Genomic DNA, 22,334 nt, shown 5'->3' on the forward strand with positions numbered 1-22,334 from the left:
ATTATATTTCAAGCAAAGCACTTGTATGAATATATATGGAAAGAGAAATGTATTTACACTCTATTATATACATCACCGAGGGCACATACTGAATTTTTTGATCGGTCTTTAAAAGCCGGAACTAAGCCGCTTAGAACGTATATACACTAACGATCATGGGAAGATCGTGAGTCGATATAATGTTCATGAATTTAAAAGTTGAAATTAAGAAACTTTACATAATGGACAACGATTGAATTTAAAAATGGGTTTGATTTGGATGTAAGCGAAACTTAATGCAAATATTTGCGAAGACCAACAGAAATTTCACATAAAAATAGCGATGAGTAATAGAGTAAAGATTGTAAACGACGGCTTTTATTACAACTACTGATGTAAAACCTAGTATAAATATTTCGTGGCTAAAAGTTCAATGCAAAATCGCTGACGAGCAATCATTTAACAAAATGTGGGTTTCGGGTCTCAAAGATTTTGTCAAGTCTGGTATATGATTTCCTTGTCTGGTTTCACTATTCTTCAAACTCCGCGGGCTGCATAATTAGTTTTGCGCACATCATCAATATTTCCCTTATCTAATCTTTTATAGGTGGACGGAGTGCCTCGAAAAACTGTGCATAAAGGACGGTTTGATCGTGTTCACGAACTATGTTTTAATATTTTAACTTCCCTTGAGGATATAGCTGTCAAGCGTCGACATAATTTCATACTTGACCAGGTAAAAACCATCACCAATCACATTTTAGAGTGTGCACGGGCTTTTAAAAAAAAGAAAAATACACATGTATATATATATATATATCTATATATATCTATATATATATATATATTAGCATTTGCATTAAAGTGCATCAAACCCTAGCCTCAACAGTCGTAAAATAAGAGACTGCAACATTTTAACAGGTAAAATTAGTATGTAAGGCTTGCTCCCGTTTTGAAATAAAAAGGTAGGTAAATCTAATATAGAAAACGAAAAATTTGAAAAGAGCAGTTGACTAATAAAAAAAAAGATATATATTAGAGCGGCCAATTGTAAGTAGAATGAAATACCATAAAATTAATTTAACTTAAAAACTGTCGTATAAATAAAAAAGGACTAAGAGAAAGCTATATGTTATATTGAGGCGATATCCACCACCTTAGGAAAATATATCAAAATTAAAAATTTGATGGGATTAGACGGTGTTTAGGAAAAAAAATTAAATATAGATTTCATTGTTTTCACAGTTTTTGCAGTAGGTCGGCTAATGTTTTCCTTAATATTTAACGGGACGAAATCTGCTCCCTTGGGAGAAGTTGCAACCCTAGCCAAGTGAATGTGGTTAACGCGATTCAGGCCCCAAACCCACGTTCTTCACGTTTTCATTGATTTTGAAAGGTGGCATCTGCAATTTGCGAGTATTCGCATAATCAATATGCTTCAAATGTGAAATTATTGGGAATTTTTAAATATAGTTATGAGCCGTCTTATCATAATAGCTTGGACGTAAGACGGTAACTTTATTGCAAGCTGGCCTAAGAATTTCTACTTTCAGCAGTTAGTAAATTAGTTATATAGGGCAGCGAAGCTTACACACTCTTGGGACACGAGAGTATGTCCAAAACTGTTTGATGGGCTTGAACATCGGCAAATTAAATATTTTAACGAGTTAGCTTTCTTACCCGCTGAAGTTGGCCGTAGCTCGCGCAATGCACTACTGGACTTCCCGTTCTTTTAATCACTCTAGCAGCGGTTCCCTTCTTTCTTGATAAATCCAAGTCGAATATCGGCAAATAATATTTCCTTTTTCCTCCTCCTCTCATAATCTAACCGGCAGTGCTAATACACGTGTAGGAACCCATCGCATGAGCGATTGATTAAATATGTAAATAAAAAATGCTTTCACATGGTTATATATATATATCAACGGGAAGTTTCAGTTCCATCATACGAAACCAGTTCAGACGCTTTTGCAAACATTACGAACGACATGACGAAATTATTGTACATTCAACCTTGGCTGGTCGATATAAAAATTTATGCTGATAAAAAATATGAAATGTTCGATCCTCATAAGAAGATGTGCAAAAAGTTACATTGATAAATAGAAAGAAAGCGCCAACTGTTGTCTAACGTTTAATGAACAAAAATCAAGGTATGTGATTGATCGAATTGTACGTATGTATAAAAACAAAACCGCCCTGCACTCAACTGTAATACATAAATGAATCAACAGCAACCCGACAATGTAATCCATAACGTTGTTTTAATGGGTTTTTCTCGAAAATGTTGCAATGCAACTCTGCCGGAAAAAAAAAAATTTCAATCCCAACGCAATGTATATATATAAAATTATAGACGAATACATATGCCTCTGCTCAGCGACGTAAAATAAAAGGTTTTGGCGACTTCAAGCGAATTGCTGTTGTTTTTTTACCCAATGAAGATGAATTAAAACGTCGCCTTGCTGAAAAAAAGGAAAAGGACGGACATGTTTATGCAATGAAAGAATCAACACTTAATAATATTCAAGGTAATTATCATAAGGATTTGTTCAAGAAACGACGTAATATAATGGTTCTTAAGCTAAAAATATTTGAAATTTTTTCTTTTATATCCATGTTTGGTGATAATTTACGCTGTTGTTTATTTTTTTCGTAACTTGAGTTCTTCAATGGATTTTCGCGAGGGTTGTTTAAAATGTATGAACTGATTGTTCGTTTCTTTCTCAGAATTCACATACGATCTTAGAACTTTTCACAATTGAAAAATGAATTTTTGTTTACTACAGTTTTTATATAAATGTCAAAAAAAATTCTTTCACACATAAATCCTTTTTTTAAAGTATAGCTCTACTCTTTAAAGGAAGGTTTTTGTGGAACGCTATATTTGGCGCATTTTAAACAATAGCATTTGCTAATCATTCTTTGGGATCTCCACTTGATAGAACCCTGTATATTCCTGCAATTATTATTCAGCTATATTATTATTTGCCTCAGAAGAAGCATAACTTCCAAATTAGTGTTTAAGCTTGTAATCTATGTTAAAATTTTTTACTATAAATATTTTTTTCCAGCCAACTTTACTTTACCCTCTTTGGAGTTTGGTTGGTTCGATGATATTTTATACAGTGATTCAAATGGCGAAGAAGCCAAGGAAGAAGTTCGAAAGATTAATGAAAAAGGTAAAAAGGCTATAGATTCAAATCCAGCCAATCGCGATAAACGTCAGCGTCGTGATAATTATCGTAATGATAATCGTCGAATTTGGTGCATCGCAGCTGAAATATTGAATGTGAGATTGCCAGTAAAAATACTTTTACAAATGATATGCCATGTAAGTGACCGTAGGTTATTTCTAGCACCTTTCAAACGAGTAATATATTTTTGTACCTTCAGTAATGGCTATGGCTATCATTTGGATACCTTTCTATTACTTTCCGTATTTACGGGCATGTTTGGTTTGGATCGTTTCTATTTGGGCTATTATGGCATAGGTTTATTAAAAGTCAGGACATTGGGCGGTGTCTTTATTAGCCAATTAGTCGATATTATTTTGATTGCCTTACAAATTGTACGACCCTTAGATGGCTCTTATTATATTGTACCATATTATGGAGCTGTTGTTGAAGTCGGACAAAGCGATAAGAAGCTTATCGTATTCCTAAGGGTGACTGGTGAATTATTTATTCTAATTGGGTAGTTTGTTGAGAAAAAACACTGAAATGTTTGTTTTTTATTTTAAATGTGATCTATATTAATTTGTAACATTTTGACTTTGTTTTTAAATAATATGGAAGAGTTTCCAACAAAAAGAACAAACTTTGTCCTATTGTTTGAATTACTCAGAGTTGTTTATTCGAATTGTTCTACTTTGTTGCCCGGTAAAACAAGCCTCTGAACGTAACAACTTTTGGCGTTAAGCCTAATAGTATCTATGATTTACTCCTTTTTATCTTGTGAGATTTTTAGGGACGCGGACGACTACCTGCGGTAATTAAAATAGTTTATAAGCAGTGAAATGAACGCAAAATCAACTGTGGAATATTCTCTATTAACACGTCTGGGAAGTAGCTTTCAATATTAATTTTAGGGCAAAGAAACATTTGGTTAGAATAGCTTGGAAATTTATTTGTTTTAAAACTTCATGTGAAAACATACATCTAAACAAAATTTCTATAAATATTTGCTCTGGTAGAGCATTAAGGCATTTTCTTCTAATATATTTTAAGATTTTGTACCTATCGACGTCCCAAGATTTCGATAATTGATAATCCTTACTGCTAATTATCCTACACTAAAAGAAAATAATTGAAAAGAATATTTATTCCCAGTCTCGATTATTTTATTATATATAGAATTTTTTTTTCTTGTTTGCTTATTCATGACATTTGTAGCGAAGCTCAACAATTAAAGTCAAAGATAGGATAGATTACGAAAACTTCCAGTAGCCAGGCAGAAAAGGCAGGATAAAAGCGGAATATTAAAAAAATTAACGACCTATGCCGTAGTTAAGTGTGACGCCATCCGGTGAATTTTTCACCTTAACATTATTCAACTTTTTAGAGTTGTAATAATACGTCACGTTCTTCATTTGAATTTACCTCCTTCTTTTCTTTATTTGAATAAACGACATGATTCGATTTTGAATTCCTTTTTTAGTATTTTAAATTAGGCTGACTTGCAAAGAAATTAATGTTTGTGAGAGAACCACGCATTACAAATAATAAAAGAAATTTCCTTCTGCGGTATATTCTCACATTTTGAAAGATTAATTCGAGAATATTTTGGCTTGATTGCTCGGGGATTCTATTCAGCGAACTTCAATGTTTTACCCACAACTCCCCCCCGGTTTTATCTTCAATTTAGTAAAATAGAGTATGTGATTCTTGACTGCAACCAAATGGGCAAGTTCGGAAGAATGAAAAATGATGAAGGATCTGCTGAGATTGAGAAATGACTTTAGGCTTAAAATGAACAAGACACAATCGAGGAAGTGTCTTGTATGTACTAGATAAATATAAAGTGGAAAAAGTAGCAGTAGCAGCCATTTTAGGCAAGGGGTAGAGCTATGGTAGAGAAAAGGCATTCTCACTATATATCGGACGCAGGCGTAACATCAAGTAATAACAATATCTTTGAACGGTACAAGGACAACTTATGAGGACATTGTCAAACTTGTCATCACTACATAACTTTTGCGGCGAACGCTTTGCAGACTTATTGGTATTTGTCTTGCAAGCAATTATATAGAATTCAATTTGCAATTTAAAAGTTTACAATTTCACAGTTTATTGCCAAAAGAGATACATGTGGCTTTTCTCACCATTTCTTCCATTCTTCTAACTTATTTTTCTGTTAATCGTTTAATCACATATTTCAGTAAATTTCAAATATTTTTCATTTCTCACAATGCAACATTAGTGTAAGATAAATATAAATTAGACAAATAATAGCTAAACTTAAAATAAATCGTTTACTTTAAAGGAACCTTTTCAGGCTGATGATAGCTGCAAACTGTTTCGTTTAAAGCAGAACAGCTTCGTAGAGTGATAAAAAAAATAAAAATCCACAAAAAATTTAAAGACATCTAAAAAACGTCTAAAACATCTAAGGATGAAACGGATAACATTTAGTGTATAAGTTATTATTAATTTGAAATTTAAATTCATCATGCAAAAAATGTAAAATTATTATATAAATAAATTAAAATTAAAAAAAAATTGATCGTTGTTTCATTTATATTTAACTTGATAATTATTTAATTGTACTTTTTTTTTTACACCACCATTAATGACATGTTAACAAATTTTCCTATTTTTTGGTTTTTTTTCTTTTCAGCTTACATTAATAAAATATTTTATATATATTATATTTTATATTATTCTATATTTGTTATTGTATTCAGTAAATTAATATGGCGTACATTCCTAGCGAACTGATTAGCAAGCTATTGCTTAGGTACCCAGAATTGTGGCGTGTTGACGGGGGACCAATTTGTTGGGAAGTAGTTGGTAGGGAGTTGGCTGACAGACTTACTGATAAGACAAACCACCTTTTAACCGTAGACGTTGTCCGATACAAAGCAAATGCAATCAAAACGGCGCTTAGACAGTTAGATAAGTCAAAGGGTCGAACGACATTGTGCGCGCATTTGTGGTACGCGTACAAATTAGGACTGACTCACGCAGTGGACAGAATGGCGAAACAAATGATAGTAGACAGAAGAATAAATATTGAGATAGATTACAACGATTTCCTAGGGTTTGACGAGACGGACGTAATGGACAAACGATTTTTACCGCAGTTAAGCAAATGACTGAGGAACTGATAGAGGAAATGACTGAGGAACTGTTAGAGCAAATGACTGAGGAACTCATAGAGCAAATGACGGGGGAACTGACGGGGGAACAGACGCCAATTAGTCTACAAAGCTCTGCTTGTTACGATAGTTATAATAATATATATAATAGTCATAATAGTAGCTGTAATATGTACGACGAGGCAGCGCGGAAGCACAGAAATCGGCGCTTTCAACCCGTAGGAGATCAACATAAAATCCAGGAGGAAGCTGAGAGCGTAGTGCCGGATATCGAGGCACTGCGAGAGGTTGTCGGATTCAAATATAACCATGGCCGAGGAGATCGGCATTCATAAAAGGCGTAAAAGGCGTGGTTTGCGATAGAAAGTCCCAAAACCGTGCAACCCTACAAAAACCCAAAAACAGTGCATACACGAAGAGACGACCGGATCGAAGCGTCTATAAAATCGTACTGGTGTACGTTTGTGTACACATTCTTGAAGCGCACTATAAAAAATTAAAACACAACCCGCGCTACGACACTTCCATCACAGTCAAGTTACAACAAAGGAACGAGACCAGTTGTAAATTCCGGGCAAAGAGAGGCGGCCATCAGTTGTCGCACCGTGGGATTTTACAGATTTAGTACGTCTTCTCTGCGATATTATGCCCGCAACTGTAAAACTGTGAACGATGCTGATGAACCTTATTCACCTGGCGGCAGTCCAGATGATGACGGCGTATCTCTGATGCCTGTCAAATTACCAATCGCCAATGCTGAGATAGCGCCATCGTCATCCGATTAAACAGTTTTATGAGGAGAAATAAATATCGATTTTTTTTGTCATTTCTATATTTCGATTCCCAGTATTTTATAAAATACATACACAACATAGGCGCAATGCTCTCAATGGAACCGCCACCACATCAGGGCATTTATACCTCATTGAGTCAGATAATGACCGGTTCCGAGTCCGAGAAAGAAATTCATAATTTAATAAAACACAAAAAATGAGGAGAGGGGACGTGGTAGGTTTATCTAGGATCGGTTCAGAGACCATATAGAGCGCGGCAGTAATGGCGACAGTCATGACAAAAGGGTCTTTAGTGATAAAAAGCAGCAAGATCAGACCAGTATCTAGCAGCACAACAAATAAAAACAGATATCGGATCCCTCCTCTACGGCAATTGTAAGTACTTCAGAAAAACAGGCCCCAACGTAAACCTATCAACACACTTGTGCAAATGTTACGAAGCCTTTGGGAGGATTTAGCTTAATTGATCAAATACTGGAATCCACAAAAACCGTTGAATAGGCAGCCAATTTAATAAGCGATAAGGAGCGAGAAAATAATTTCAAGTCTTCAACCACTTCTTTGCCGGGTTCATGCATCACAAGTGGCAAATAGGATTCTTTCCAAAAAAATCAACTAACGAAATTATCCTGTACACTTACAAACGAAAGCGATCAAGAACCTACGAGTATGGTATCTATACCCACACCGCCACGCGATCCCTACATACGTTTCAACGCTGCTAATTCACCAAATATCCAGGGCAACATTATGCGATACAATACAAATTTGTGGTCTGGTGTGGCTTCATTTCAAACAATTCCCCAACTAATATTGGATAACTGCACAAATTTAAGCAAATTAATGCCGAATGAATTGGATGTAGTGGGACGGATTGGTCCCGACACAGTTTGGGATTACATCTCAAAAATTAAAAAAAGATCTAATAAAGAAATTATCATCATTCGTTCAATACCGGCAAATGAATCCGAAACTTCGGCCTACACAATACTCTACCAGCATTTAGAAAATCGCGATCGTCTCGGCGTTATCAAAACTACATCGTCACAACTGAAGGACTTTTATAGAGTTTTATGAAGACCCCTGCAGGCCAGATATATTACTTGGGGTTATTATACGCGTTGTGGGGAAAAGAATTCAGCAGATAGCAGTCGCTCCAAACACTTCGATGACTAATAAGAATACAGAAAATCTGCTTTGGATAAAGTTGAAAGTGTCTTCAATTTCTGTGTTCGGTGTTCATAATACAGATTGCTTCACGATCAAATGAGAAAGAAGCAGATTCTTTCACGCCGCCTGGTAGTCCGAAATACATCCAAAAGCGTCGACAATCAACGGTGCAGAAAGTGGATGATATTGATATAGACGCAAACATGTGTAAACAATTAAAGACAATCTTTTAATCTTTTAAACTTCAGCAATTTCGTTGATACCGCCAGCAGCTGTGATCGCTGTAAAAGCGGCGATCAATAGGAAAATTATCACCGGCCCCAAATCGAAGCGAACGTATGGATATTTTCTTGTTTTAACACAATTTGCTAATTTATTTCATCGCAGACGTATAAACATCGCCAATTGAGAGGAAAAGAAAGTGACGCTAAATAAAGTGACAGTCAGAGAAAGCGGACTTACTGTCAGTGGAGAGACAGCTTACAATCAAAAACTTCGTTACACTCACGGAGGAGTTGTTGCAGGCTTACCCTTTCTTATCCTTTCCGTACAGGAAGATCCGGCAGCAGCGGAGAAAATCACCGAAGCAATCTACTAGGATATGTAATACAATTGGTGCTAAGCGGAAAAAATTGGAGGGAGCCACCAGTCCAGAATGTGTCATCGTTCGAAGGAATTAGAAGATAATTCGAATATTATTATTATCACTTTTGTTTATTTATCTTATGTATGCCTACATTATAAACACTTATATTATGTATTTATACTATATTACATTAATGAGCAGGGCTTTATTTATATTATATATGTTACTCGTAATTAAATACTATTATTATAAACATTAATATAATGTTAAAGTAAGTTTATAATGTTATTAACCTTAAATGCTGATTCCATCTCCGAGATAATTCGCTTCCTTGTAGGTTTGACTGTTACGAAAGAAGGAAAATGTGCTACCTTAAATGTAGACGATCTACTAACATCTTTATTTTATTTCATTGCCGATGAATCCTTAGCTTTAGCTAAAGATGCTGTGTTAGCTTTAATCAATTTACCTCCGATGAATCGGGAGGAATAAAAGTATATAATGCCAGTAGAGAAATTCATCCGGTAACGATATATTCTTTATTGCATATTCAATTCAACAATTTCAGGGCTACGAATTAATTACGTCAGCTATTCGCCATATAATCAATGAAAATTCAAACTTTGCCGATTCATGGTCCATGGTTTTGAGTAACATGATACGTGAGGAATTTATAGCTTATGGAACTTTAGATATTTCAGATGAAAATTCGGCAATAGTGATGCAACTGATGAACGCTTTTGCTAAATTACTATACAATAAAACCAAAGCAAAATTGGATTACTTGGAACAAATATTTTCTAATCTGACACAAACTCATCGAGGTCAAGAATTGTTATGTCGCAGTAAATACAATTTATTGAATAAAATTTTACCATTCTCTACGTACGAACAATCCCTTATATCACGAAATAATCTTAAGAGAACCTGATGTTATATTAAATGTCCCCTATGTGGTCCTAAAGAATTTACGGATGAAGAAACTGAGTTATTACCGATGGAATTGCAGGTAACTAATGGACCTATTTTTTTGAATAACTTATCTGAGTTAAGGTAAATAATCAAATATTATAATAATCAAGTACTTGCCGGATACAAAGACACGCGAAGAAGATCCCATTTTACGTAAAATGCTCTTAGAATGCTTACTGCAGCTATGTGCTACTAGGAAATCTCGACAGCATTTACGCTCTAAAGGAGTTTATGAGATATTAAGAGAATATCGTAAAATGGGAGCAGCAAGAAGGAATGCATAAGGACTGCCTGTTAGCTTGCGAGAACGTTGTCGATATTTTAATCAAGTAAATTTGAATTTCCAATACTTATATGAAATAATTTTTTTTCTATTTTAGGAAAAAGAAAGTTTAGTAGACAACTACAAAGACATTGAAGGCTTATGAAATTTTATTGGAAATTACATATATTTAGAAATAATAATAATAATAATAATAACAATAATAATAATACAGAAATATATATATACATACATATTATTATAGTTTGTGTCTGTCTGATTTTCGCGAAAGTCTATATCCCGCGAGGTAACAATATCCAATAGTTTTCCTCCCAATTTGATGGTGATGCGGTGTCCGGTGAAACTGTTTTTGCGTCCGTGCTTGTACTTCTTAACTTTTTGTACTTCATTGGCCTGATAATCCGGTGTACAATTATGATGCAAAATGCCACTACATAACTAAAAACGCATGATGCACGTATACGTAGAAATAAAGCAAGCAAAGGTAAACAAAAAATTAGCTTTCTTTTAAGGAAGGATATTATCTATCGATATTTTATACAATTGTCGCATGTGAAGTTTTCCCTTGCGTTTCATTAATACTTTTTATCGTTTTGCCTGAATCGCCCGTTTACTTAATGATGAAAGATAAGATAGAAAAAGCACACATGCCTTTGGAAAGGCTGCGTGATAAAGAGGTAAACACGATGACCTTAAACATGATTTTGTGTAAATTGTAATATTCATTCAACAATCGAACCTTTCTTTAATAAATTCGACAACCTCCCACCATTCGAGCTTTATTTTATACAATTTTGTTAATGCTATTTCGGCAGTTTAGTGGCACTATTATGTTTTACACTATGGACATATTTGACAAGTCGAAGGGAGGAATGTCTGCGAAAAATTTTAGTGCTATTGGTGGGGATTATGCATTTCATTGCTTCTTTCACTGCAATTTATCTTATGAATCTTTTTTCTTCATATTGGAACGAGACGCCGAATCAGCCAGCCACATTTCATGGATGCCGGTGTTTTGCTTTTGCTCATATGTCGTGGCGTTTTCATTTGGTTTGGGACAATGGCTGAGGTCTTTTCGCAAGATGTTAAAGGTTTCACAGTCGCTGTATTCTGCACCATCAGTTGGCTGGCGAGTTTTGTGGTAACCAATCAATATAAAAATATTACAACTTTGTTTGGAGTCCCGACAACATTTCGGGCAATTTCTGCTTTAATGTTCATATCCTTTTTTTTCGTATTATTCTGCCTGCCTGAAATACGACGTAGATCATTTAGACACATTCATGAAAAATTCGAACTAAGAAAACTATAAGTGATTCCACGTACATCTACAATTCAAATTTCTAAGCAAGAATTGCTTTTGAACTGAACACACGACAGTAGCATACTCAAGTGTTGGTTTAACTAAGTCTTTTTGTAATGTACGGATCCTTCAGCTTTTTGGACCACCTCTTGATGAAACTAAGCGCGTACTTAGCTTTACTTAAAGAGAGCTTAGTGTGCAAATTAAAACGTACTTTCTGTTTGAATATTAGTTGTAAAATTAATAAAGCGAAAAATTTCTTTAAAATATTATTTTTTCGGATCAAATCACACAACGCAGCAGTCGTGTTAAACACATTAGCTTGCAAAACGCAATCAAAACGACGCACGGCAATCGTGTAGAGTCCGCAGTTTTTAATTCGTTGGCAATGGAATTGAATTGCTTGGCGTAGTTGCTCCGGAAGACCTATTAAAAGATCCTACTCGAGAATTAGCAATAAACCAAAGAAAGACATAAAAAGTTTTCATAATTTTTCTTGATTCCTCATTTAAGGTTAATTTATTTAAGAACCACGGCTCGGTAGAATTCTGTTGGGGCGATGAAAATAATTCCATATACCATAAAGATGTTGAAGGACCTTGGTTTGCATGCAATAATCTATGGTAAAATGAATGTTTTAACAAGCAAAGAAATTAAGGTTTTTTTTTAAATAAATACCTTTCGACTTTTATAGTAATGCAATTTTTTTTTAAACATTTAGCAAAGCGTTTTCTTGCTGCAAGCAAAGGATAGTCGAAACGAATTGCTGAAATTGCAGTCTTTGGAAATGGGCGAAATGTGGCATCCGTCGACTCAATCTTTTCTCAATAAAGCTTAAAGAGCGCCCATTTTGCTGCCTTTTCAATTTTTACTTCCTTTTTTTTTCTTATCTATATATTCATATAATCCCAAACACAAAAATTATTTTATAAATGGATTAAAATAAATTGTTTGCTAATCTGCCATGTCGATGTCGTCAAAGTGCAAAACTATTATGTCGCTGGGCGAAGTAATGAAGATGAAAAAGGAAAGTCGACAAGGAAATAATAATAGAAAAGATACACCTAACAAGTCAGAAGTTTTATGATAATGAAGGGATGGGAGAGTGGTATGTTTTTCTTGAAGTCTGTAATAATGATACAGACAAGCATATATGTCTCAGTTAATAGTTAGTGGAAGCGCTCATATTGCATTTGAACTTTGAAGAAATTTTCTGTCAAAGCCCACCAGACACGTTTAGAATCTTGTTCTGATGTTGCTCCATCATACCCAATTGAATAGTCTTAAACACTTGTAAACACTTTGAAAAAATAGCGGAGTTAAATATAGAAAGCATATAAAATCTTATTAAACAGTCTTAAACATTTGTAAAGAGTAATAGTAAAAAAAGTAACAAAAATTATATCTTCGTTAAAAATCTTTTGTTAAAATACAATTAAATCAATTAAAAAAATGAACTTATATTTATGCTTTCTATCTTGTGTTTGTTAAAAGTGAGAAAAGACTTGCTTGTAATTGCAAATCTTTAATATATTTTCGTAATTCGCGAACCCACTTTGTAGGGCGATGTACCGCTTGTATATAAAAGAGAAAGAAATAATAAAACATTTTTAGTCTAAGTAAATATTTCGAACTCGTATACTACCGATTGATTTGTTTACATTCAACAGATGTTATTTCGTAGTATCCGATAACACTACGGTAATAGAACCAATATTCTTAATAGCAGCAACTTTTCATAGTGAAAATCTTTTATGAAAATGATGGTACGAGTTAATTAATTTAACCGTTTGAGTACCAGACGGTTTTGAAAAAACACTGTCGAAAAATCCCAAGCAGCGCAAACGCGCTGCTTAAATTTTATGTCGAGACATACCAGCACATTTTGATAAAACACTGTCGAAGAAACCCAAGCAGCGCGATCGCTCGACATAAAATCTAAACAACGCGATCGCGCTGCTTGGGATTTTTCGACAGTGTTTTTTCAAAACTGTCTGGTATTTCTCGACATAAAATCTGAACAGCGCGATCGCGCTGCTTGGTAGTCAAACGGTTAATGTGTAATGAATGTAATGTAATGTTATTTTTGAAGACTCATCAAGTAGTGTTTCTTAAATGGGTCACGAGAGTTGTAAAGCAGAGTCTAATGTTACTCTTATTTACTTATTTAACTTTAAATGTCACATCTCGTGTTTTGGCTTGGAGTTGTTCTACGATACGCTTTGTTGAAGTTGTATAAGAACACTATCGATCAGCGTAACTTAGCAGTTCATGGTAAATCGCTGTAATAACACGAAAAATTTTAATATACAAGTGCAACTGGAACTTCTCTTCCAAAAAAAATTTAAAAAAAGAAAAAATGGAAAGAAGACGAGATTTCTTTTCCAAAAAAAAAGAAAAAAAAAATTTGGCATACATTTCAAGAAACAATTGGAACAAATAAACGTAGGTACATATGCATAATGAAATGTAAACGAGCCCCATATGCAACCTAATATTATCCAAAAAAATTTTGTAATTGCCGCATTGATTGCAATTGAATTGAATGACCAAAGTATTTTTGATTTGAAAATTGGAACTAGAATTGGTTTTTCTATTGTTCCTAAACTTGTGATATTATCATTATTATTTATATAATGTATAAGATATACATATAAAATATATTAATAGAAAGAATATACTTACTTTGTGAGGTCCCTGGTCTTCTGGGCATTGCAAAATTAAATTTCACGATCGTAAAATGCTCAAAATGTTTGGCGATACTGGCTAGTGAACAGTTATTAGTGAGAGTGATAATGCCATTGCTCATTAATTAATACTTTAATTTTGCACAAATACAAATTTAATTTCGTCCAAAAACGTAAAGAAATACCTGTTTATTGTAAAAAAATAAACAAATACTTGTTTATTATCTATTTAAATGTGATGTCTTGATGTGACTAAGGAAAAGAGTTTAATGAATTTAGGTTATGTATAACCTTTAACAAATTTGGTTCCAATTTTAACGAATTTCTAGTTTTAACAAAAAATTTGTAACATGTGAACAATTTTGGTCTTTGTCACTTCATAACAAATTCTGCGTGTTAACGCGGTTTTACAATATTTCGAATGCATATGTGCTGGACATATGGCGCTGAGAAATATTTATATATATGATTGATAAACTATCTGATTCCCCGTAACTCGAAATCGGCATTCTTTGTCGTTAATACAATTAGTATAGGCTTTTTAAGGGTTTTTACCCATGGCTATTCTTAATTTCGAAATTCTGAGCCTACACCTATACACCTATACAGGAAGGCTTTCAACATTCGATTCGAGAGGTATAGCTTTTTAGCATAATTTTGCCTACATCAAATCTTCTCTCCACGCCTTTCTTGTCGAATTAAACTTTTCTATTGTTATTAAAACATAAATCTACTTATCCCATTTCCGATATTCTGCCTGTTGTGAAATTACATTTGCTAATAAAACCATATTTACTTTTACCATTGACTGATTTTTTATGTGAACTTGAAAGAAATCGATGGAAACTGATCAAAAAATTTATTCAAAGCACTTGGGGAGACCAAAATTATCTACCGGTAAACATTTGATAACATTTTAAAGCCTAAAACAAAGTCAGTTATTTTACATAAATGATATAGAAAGACACATCTCAAGTATTATCAAAATTGTGCAACATTTCGGCGAGAGTTGACGTTTCACTGCGTTTCATCTTTAAAATTTCTGCATGGATATTATTTAAAGCTGCGCTGGTTTTCATCTGAACAGTGGAACTTTTAAAATATTTAACCATATCCATGTTACTATCCCAAACTAAATGAAACCTCTTGTTTGCAAAATATCGTCGTACACCTGTGATTACCTGGAAGAAGTAAAACATAAATTCCTTCAAAGTAATGTGTTAAAAATCAGTACACCAATAAAAAGTAATTCTTCATAAAAGGCAGACAGCCAAAATCCATTGTTCAAGTGCTTTAAGCAGGAAATTTTGCTGTCAGCCAAACGTTCCAATAAACGAATAACAAACAAGTTTGTATGATCTTTCAAAATTTTCTGTTCTGCATGAGGCTTGCTGACATTGAACGCATTTGACTTACAACTCGGTAGCAGAAGCAAGCAATCGCGTTTTAATGCATTTGTTGGGTGTGGTTGTAAAATTGTAATTTGTGGTAAATTTTACTAAAACACGGAGAATAATAAATAAGGTGTCATTCTCACACGTAGCCTTTACATATAATTTGGATAATATCGTCCACGTACAAAACAACCCATATTCTCAAGGCCTTTTTTGCGAATACACCAAATGAAGGATGGGGAGGATACGACTTATATGAATAATTTTCCAAACTTAAACATACGTAGGGTTCTAGTATGTAAGCTTTAATATAAACGCGTCGTTATGAATCCAATATAATATCCGTGTGGAACGTTTTGCCTTTGCGAAAAGACAATATAATAACTACAGTCTCTTTTAACAAACACCTATGCAGTTCTATGCGGATATCGCGCTCGATAAGGTATTCATAAACGTTTTTATAACCATTAAGTAAAAACTTGTATGTTTTTTTATCAATTACCAGAGATCTTACTAATTTAATAAGATTTTTATGAGAAGAAGCCATTTTTTTACAGTCAAATAACTTTTCTTGTGAACAATTTATAGCCGACAAGATACGTGCTTTTCTAATTTAAATGTACAGTTATTATAATGTTGTCAAACTATTAGTTAATGTATAAGACAGGGTTGCAAGTTTGAACACAATATAAGCCGCACTCGCCTCTGTTGCTGCGGAGGAAAAATAGGGGCATTAATTAACTAGCACTCATTTTGAAGGCGTACATTGGGTCGTTTGGTTGAAAATTATGGCAACCGTCACTCGAAATTTATTTCGAGAAAATACGGAGAAAATTTTACGTTTGTTTGTTTATAATGATAAAATCAATAACAAAATCATGCAAACACGTTATTATGTAAAATTTTTGACGAAAGAAATTGAATAATAATAATAATAATAATTTCACATAACTCATATAATTTCAGTTTTCATTTCTTAAGAAAACTATTAACTATAAGATTGAATTTTGGACTTTAATATGCATCATTTCATTTTCAGTTTAGATAATGCATTAATATATTAACATACGAATGTGCCTATAAAGAGTATATAATATTTTATTTATTTATTTATTTATTTATTTTAATTCTACTTATACATGAAACTCAACTAAACAAATAACAGTCGAGTTCAATTGACACTTCAAGCAAAACCTGGCAACCGATAATACTTAACAACAATTCATTTTCAAATCGTAACGACTTTTAAGGATAAAAGCTAGTTTAAGTATGACATAGGTAAATCGCGCGTATTAAGCAATATTGCTTTAATGGACTTTAAAGAGTCCGATAACGAGAATAAGTGATAGACGTCACTTAGGTTCTTGCAAACTACTCTGAGCAGATTAAACAGCTCATAATTATATTTACACTGACTAAGCTTAACCAAGATAAAGTGCCTAGAGAAGCGGTTAGGGACATTAAAGCTTATTTCACCAAGTGATAAAGTCGAGTCAATAGCACCATTTATTACTTTGATTATAAAGGAAACGCTAAGAACAAACCTACGTTTCTAAAGAAACGGTGAGGACAGCAGAAGCAACCTATTTTCATAGGAAGGAAGAGAGGCAATCGGATCCCAACCCAAATTTCTAAGGGCAAACAGCAAATATTGCTTTTGAACAGATTCAATTGAATCTACATAGCACCTATATGAAGGAGACCACACAACAGAGGCATACTCGAGTATGGGTGTAACCAAACACATGTACAGCCTTTTCGTAATGTAGGGATCATCAAGCTCTTTGGACCACCTTTTTATAAAACCAAGCGCTGGCCTAGCTTTGCTTATCGAGAGCTCAATATGCAAGTTGAAACGTAACCTACGGTCAAATAGAACGCCTAAATCTATGATCGAATCGACGTCCTCCAACTTATGCGAATCTATGAAATACTGAGTAATGAATGAGTTTCTTCTTGAGAAAGAAAGCTTCTTACATTTACTCAGATTTAGTTTCAGAAGATTCACAGAGCACCATGCAACAAAATTATCCAAGTCACCTTGAAGCTGTTGTGATTGGGATTCAACAGAGAAGGAGGAAAACAGTCATCCGCATACATTAAGATCCGGCTTGAATTAACCACCGATGGAAGATCGTTAATGTATAAACTAAATAAAATGTGACCTAAGGGACTTCCTTGAGGTACGCCAGACATAACGGGGAATTCATCCGAGGTGATAAAGTTGGACAAAACCCTGAAAGATCTTTTGCGCAGATAAAAGCTTATCCATTGAACTAAATAGAAAGGGAAGCCAGAGGCTTGGAGTTTAAAGATAAGTAAGTTATGGTTAACCATATGAAACGCTTTGCTTAAATCAGTGTATATCACATCTATGCGAGAGCCACTAGAAAAAGCCTTGAAAACATGACAGGTAAACTCTAACAAGTTGATGACTGTAGATCGCCCTTTCCGAAAGCCGTGCTGGTGCGGAGAAATATACGAATTAATGGCAAAGGACAAATGCTGAGTCACAATTCGCTCAAATAACTTGGGCAAGACACTCAACTTGGCTATGCCTTTGTAGTTCTCAACAAATTGTCTACTTCCACTCTTGTGGATAGGAATAAGGAAACTACTCTTCCAAAACGAAGGGAAAACACCTAAATTCAAGAACAGGTTAAAAATCTTTGCGATCACACCACACTCGACAGAGCAACATTTAAGTACACATGATGGAATTCCATCAGGTCCAGGCGCACAACTATTTGTTAGAGACGTTAAAAACGTCATCTTCCGAAGTGACCAAGTTAGGAATTGAAACCAAGTTAGTTATAGGATATGGGTAGTTTGCGAATAAATCGGAATTAGCAGTCGAAAAGTTTCGACGGAAGTACTCAGCGAACAGATTTGAGATTTCGCAATCAAACGAGGAATCAGAGCCGTTAAAGGAAACATGCGAGGTATATGCGGAAATTTTTCTTTTTGAGTTAACAAATTTAAAAAAGTATTTAGGATTAGCAAACAGAGAGCATTTCATGAACTGAAGGTATCTGCAATAATAATGGTGGTTGAGGGAGTTAAATCTATGCCTCGCCACCGAGTAAGCGAAATAGTCGAGCGCAGTGCCACTTTTCGAATATTTTTTGAATAGCGTGTTCTATCTATTCTTGTAATATTTAATTCTCTTATTAAACCAGGGGTGGCACCTGCTTCGAGGTCGGCACTGCTTGATCGGAGCAGATGCAGCAATAGCTAGATTTAATGTGTTGTAGAACGATGACAATACGCTTTCAATACTTTCGGCTGAGAAATCAAGCCTCATATGTGAAAGCAATACAATATTGATTTTATGAAAATCATAACATTATATAAAAAAGTTTGATTTGGCACATTAAGGCAGATCAACGAACCATTCTTATGATGAAAGGAAATGCTCATTGATGGATGATAGACCGTTTGGCCACTTTACAAATGAGGGCAGCGTGTTTGTTGTAAATGGAGATATTAGAATTTGGGGGAATATAGGAGCAGGTTACAAATATCTGTTTATTAGGCATTATCGGCTAATGGCGATAAATTCAACGTCAGGAGAAGTGGGAAATTCTATTGAATTGGACGAGACTGACGCAGATGTGGCAATTAATACACCATCACCAATGCGATCCACTCGATCCTTTCTGAAGACTTGGAAAGAATTGTGAAAAGGTTCCTACGAATGAACATCGGCTTGTAGCCGGTGAAGGCCAAACAGAAAAACTCCGTGCTTATTGAATTTGGAAAAGTAGAACGAATTTTTGAATTAAGGCCCCTAACATTTTGATAAATGAGAGATAATGGGCCTGAAGAAACATTTAGTTTTTTGAACGCGATAAGACTATTCCTTTGGTATTACGGGGACGATCTCGAGGGATAGATTCTTTAATCAAGGATCCTAGTGGCCACAGTGGTTGTTTAACAACTGTTTTCAGTCGGAACCAGTATTTTAAAAGAGGAGACTGCCCTGGATTGAGAAGGAGCCATTGGGAAGAAGATGAATGCTCAATAAAACGACACTCATCAAACCTAGACTTAATTAACTCAAACTTCTCCCACAAGGAGCCGAGATTTCTACTCAATTCCGAGAAACCATTTTGCGTCTCCGTGAAAAGTTTGTAAAAATTAATGTCCCGCTGCCAGCACCATCTTAAGCCTTTGGAAGGGTCAGCGACTGCGTCAGCAGCACGGCCGAGAATAGCGGCACACTTTGCATGACCAAAGCCTTCGCAGAGCCAACAAGAAATGAATCTATCCGATTCCGGGCCAGTTTTTGCGCGACATGGCGTATATAAGCACTCCATGTCAAGTCAACGAAAAGATTGACGTGAATTATTAGGACAAAAAATAAAAAAAAATTCAAAAGAATCCACTACACTAAGTTTATCTACAAATTTAAGAAATTTAATAAAACTTCTCCGTTACCTTGTCACTGTAACAAGAGGGCAAAAGAACAAGAGAAAGCAAAACCAAACCGGAAGCACGAAAAAAAGAGAGAATGCAAATCAGAAAAATGTTCTCTTAAATTTCCTCTTGAATTACACGTAAAATCTACACCACTGAAACAACGTTAAACAAGCCAAGAGAAAAGCTATTCACAGCAAAGGAAGAAAATAAAGACTCGAAAGAGATTTACTATTGCGATCACAAGTGCTAATCGCAAGAACCAAAACGAAAATCACAAAAATTTTAATGTAAATCTTACACTTTACACATTCAATCCTTTTATACTTTTACACATACCCTGCTTTAAACGCGTATAAAACGAAAACAAAAAAATTTTAAGTAATAATTGCAACTCAATCCTACCTTTCTATAAAAGACTAGTTTTTAATTTTCAAAAAACGTATTAACAACATTTTACTTTACTTTTTTTGTTTTGTTTGGTAAAATGCAGTAGGCCAGGACAATATATCCAATAGACTAATAAGTTTTTATTATTTGTTGCTCCGTGGCGCTTTATCAACGATAGCGACAGTATATGATGATATATGGAAAAAATGATGATACGCACAATTACAAGATTTGACGGATTAAGAATATTAATTAGACAATTGCAGTAAAAAGAAACAAAACCAAAACTGATTTGCATGCTTTTCACATATTTAAAATTTTTCTTCTGGTTCAGCTGTTTGTAAGTAAATAATTTTGTTTGGAATTTTTTTTTCCAATTTGCAGCTGTTTTCTTTTGTAAATGCAGCTTTAAACAACCAATAAATATGCAAAACGCCAGCCATTTTGCTCAAGCCTGTTTTGCCAATTCTGAGAGAGCGTTTCTCGCACCTCGTATGTGGTCGAAACTCTGAAATGAAAACTAGTTAACACCACACCGTATGTAATTAGTGCCAAGCAGATTGGCCACAATGGAGCTTCGGTTATACTGTCACAATTTAAATGAGCAAGTAGTTGTAAACAAATTTATGTATGGAGATAATCGGCGCATGCTATGATAGCAAGAAGTAATAAATCAACACAAAAGCTATGATAGCAAAGGTAGTGTGAAATCAAATAATTAAAACAAACAATCAAAAGAAATTTTATGACGTCATCGGAGATCCTTTATTTGAAAATTATTCTTTAATATACTTTTAACAAACAATCTTACAAATTATAAATAAATCGCCTTTGTTTCTTTTACCATTTTCTGTAAAATAATATGAACCGAAGCAGCTGTTAAAGTTAAAATAAATGGTCTTTGTTTATTCTTCCACCTTTTTCTTCTTGTTGTATTTGTTTGTATACGGACAAAACCAATTTGCCAGTTCTCATATAAAGTTAAAAAATTTTCCGGTATTCACTTTACTTAGGATTGAAGTACAATGACGCGGTAATCTGTTTTTCGGGTTTATAACTTTCAGTTGGAAAGCACAATGGAAAGCTGATTTACTAAATTATTTTGTGAAAGAGAATCAAACAATTGACGTAAATAAAAACAAAGAAATGGAACGAAGGAAATCAACGTAAATGTAAATTACAAGTATATGAAAATCAGCGATAAGAAAATTGATGTAAAAGCAAATAAGGTTTGGGCTGATGCATGAATTGGAGAAAAATGAGTAAAACAAAACAAGTAAGAAAGTTATATTCGTTGGGAGCTGAATCCCGCATACCCATCCTATGCTTTACGCATTCAACTATCCAAGTTCTTTTATTTAACATCCATATCGCTTGTATTGTTAAGAAAAAATTAATCGCAATGTCTATCTTATTCAGTTTAAAATTAATCCATTTTTAGGCAGATAATATATCTCTATACGAGAAATTTACAAAGTAGTTTTAAACATTCTGTCTTGTATGCTTTATTATAAATAGGTATAAAACTGTAGTGAAAAAGAGACAATTTAATCACTTGTAACTTTGTCTGGCCATGGCCGATTGTTCCCATTTGTAGACGTAAACAGTAGCGTTTCATAAAGTAAACGTGGAAAATTTCGGGCTTCTAACCAATAATTTCCGAGTAATGAGCAAAAATTCAAAAATTTTTGTTAAAAAAAAGAAATTGCGTTCAGTTTACGCTCCGTGGCGTGCTTCTGCTATGACCAATGTGGCCCATTTTCAACACCAACCTGCATGCAAAAACTTTCCATGTTTTTACCGAATTTGAAGTCGATATCTTCATTTTTGCGACCAGCGTCAAGAACGCACACCAACTAAACGGACAGACAGGCCTAAATCATCTCAAAATTTCACGCTGGTCAAGAATATATGTAATTTATAGCGTCTCTGAAGAGTCTTTCTGGGTGTTGCATTCGTTATGGAAAAAAACAAAATGAGTATACCTCCATCTTACAGTGGTTGGCATAAAAAGAGCTCAAACGATTAATTTGAAATA

At 34.2% G+C, this 22,334-nt stretch overlaps 2 pseudogenes; both read left to right on the forward strand.

Moving 5' to 3' along the window:
* Nucleotides 1-2,262: 2,262 nt before the first annotated feature.
* Nucleotides 2,263-3,657, forward strand: LOC119638324 (annotated as a pseudogene).
* Nucleotides 3,658-9,503: 5,846 nt separating this feature from the next.
* On the forward strand, nucleotides 9,504-10,216 carry LOC119638325 (annotated as a pseudogene).
* The last annotated feature ends 12,118 nt before the right edge of the window (nucleotides 10,217-22,334 follow it).

Source organism: Glossina fuscipes, unplaced genomic scaffold (genome assembly GCF_014805625.2).
Source record: "Glossina fuscipes isolate IAEA_lab_2018 unplaced genomic scaffold, Yale_Gfus_2 87, whole genome shotgun sequence".
In the NCBI taxonomy this organism is placed as follows: domain Eukaryota; kingdom Metazoa; phylum Arthropoda; class Insecta; order Diptera; family Glossinidae; genus Glossina; species Glossina fuscipes.